Source organism: Macrobrachium rosenbergii, chromosome 45, assembly GCF_040412425.1.
Source record: "Macrobrachium rosenbergii isolate ZJJX-2024 chromosome 45, ASM4041242v1, whole genome shotgun sequence".
Lineage (NCBI taxonomy): Eukaryota > Metazoa > Arthropoda > Malacostraca > Decapoda > Palaemonidae > Macrobrachium > Macrobrachium rosenbergii.
Genome location: NC_089785.1, coordinates 25,237,707 through 25,240,206, shown reverse-complemented (window position 1 = coordinate 25,240,206; position 2,500 = coordinate 25,237,707). Strand labels below are relative to the sequence as shown.

The following is a 2,500-nucleotide window of genomic DNA, read 5'->3' as shown; positions in this document are numbered from 1 at the left end:
TATATATATATATATATATATATATATATATATATATATATATATATATATAGAGAGAGAGAGAGAGAGAGAGAGAGAGAGAGAGAGAGAGAGAGAGAGAGAGAGAGAGAGAGAGAGAGAGGGAGACAGAGAAACTGTATAAATATTAGACATTACTGTTATAATTAATATTCATCGTTTTACAAAAAAAAACACTTATATGATAATTAAAAATACCACTAAATAAACGGTGCTATTTTAAGCAAATCAAAGTCTCTCTCTCTCTCTCTCTCTCTCAAATGGCATTAGAAAAGAATAATAGAATAATAGGTTACTTAAGAAAAAATCCTGGCAAAAAAAAATCAAGAGGAGTATATGTCTGTCTGTCTGTCTGTCTGTCTGTCTGTCTGTCTGTCTGTCTGTCTGTCTGTCTGTCTGTCTGTCTGTCTGTCTGTCTGTCTGTCTGTCTGTCTGTCTGTCTGTCTGTCTGTCTGTCTCAAATAATAATAGAATAGAATAATAGAATAATAGGTCACTTAAGAATAAAACCAAACAAAAAACATTAATGGGAGTATCTCTTCTCTCTCTCTCTCTCTCTCTCTCTCTCTCTCTCTCTCTCTCTCTCTCTCTCTCTCTCCCTCCGCGCCGTAAACGTGTCCTTCCCAGGATTTGGGAGGATTTTCACGTGATTCCCCCGCTGAATATTCAAAAGCTTCGGGTGAACAGGGACACTTACGCTGGGAGTTTGGCAAACCGGATTGCATGGGTCAACTGATGCAATTGCTAATAATAATAATAATAATAATAATAATAATAATAATAATAATAATAATAATAATAATAATATTATTATTATTATTATTATTATTATTATTATTATTATTATTATTATTATTATTATTATTATTATTATTAACCAATTTTCACATGGGGTCAGCTCTCAAAAGGGGCCATTGACTTGAAATTCAGACTTCCAAAGAATGATGTGTTCGTTTGAAAGAAGTCACTAATTTATTATTATTATTATTATTATTATTATTATTATTATTATTATTATTATTATTATTATTATTATTATTATTATTATTTATCTGTGTCTTGTGTCTCGTTAATGTCACACAGTATGAAGACTCGCCTAATCGTCTACAATTCCAGCGGCGTTACAAAACGAGGGGTCAACTTCCAATGGCCCAATTCAGAACAGCAGAAACATTCTAAGCCTCCTAAACTGGAAACCAGTGTGTCTTTGGTTTCGCCTAGTTTGTAAAAAAAAAAAAAAAAAAAAAAATTCTAATTCTTCACTGTATCTGGTCAATGCTGCACTGTATGAAGACGCGTCTACAGTTCCAGCGGCGTTGCAAAACTCAGGGTCAACTTCCAATGGCCCAATTCAGAGCAGCAGAAACCCTTCACAACTGGAAACGTGTCCCTGTGATCTTGCCTAGTTTGTAAAAAAAAAAAAATTCCTCTCCAGTCCTGCACTTTATCTCGTCAATGCTACGCGGTAGCGGCGTTGCAAAACGCAAGGTCGACTTCCAATGGCCCAATTCAGAGCAGCAGGAACCCTTCAAAGCTGGAAACGTGTCTCTTTCGTTAAAACCTCCTTTGTAAACCCCTGGCGGATTCACGATCGCTGTATCCCTCCTCCAGATCTGATGACTCAGCGATACCCACACAATTCCTGCGGTTATCTTAACCTGATTTCTCCCTTCCCCCTGGAGGAGTACTACTACTCCTACTACTCCTTCAGCGTTAGTGCTGACGTTTTCTCGGCTGTTAAAAGGACAGGGAGAAGAGGAAGGGGAGGGGTAGGGGGGTAAGGTCGTGTGAACATTATGGCCGACAATTCGACCCTTTCATGTTCTCGGTCTGCGAGATGTTACGACCACTAAATTCATGGATTGGGTTTGATTGCTCCGTGGTAGGAGGTGTCTGAGGGTGTGAGGAGGAGGGGATGGGTGGGGGGGAGGAGGATTTGTCCTTGTTCCCTTTCGGACCCCTCCCACACACACACACACACACATCCATTTGTCCTCAACACATACACTGAAGCTCAGTTTTGGGAGATGGGAGGGACACCTCTGATTCCCCAAATAGGTTTTTTATCATTATTTAGTTCTACAAAATTCAGCATTTAGAAATTGGGATAAAATCCTTGAAAAGTTTAACCCAATAAATTTCTTTTTAGAACCCCAGTGAAACAAATGCAGATTCCCTTCAGCAGGAATCCTATTCAAATCCTTCAAGTATCCTTGTGGAATCTCGTAATTATTCCTTAAAATCCTACTTAAGTAGAAATTAATTTCAACATGAATCCCAATGAGATCCTTTCAAAATCTTTATGGAATCCTTTGAAAATTCCTTAAAATCCCAATAAAACAAGGATGAATTCCCCTCAGCAGGAATCCTATTAAAATCCTTTTAAAAAATGTAAAGAAAATAAAATAGAAATAGTCAGACAAATAATAAATAAATCAGCAATGACAATAACAAAGAAACAGAAATGATATAAATGACAAAT

At 36.9% G+C, this 2,500-nt stretch overlaps 1 protein-coding gene across 6 annotated transcripts in view; it reads right to left on the bottom strand.

The window, feature by feature from the left end:
- LOC136829801 (putative neural-cadherin 2) overlaps nucleotides 1–2,500 on the bottom strand; it is a 680,925-nt gene that overhangs the window by 81,387 nt on the left and 597,038 nt on the right. The window lies entirely within an intron of this gene.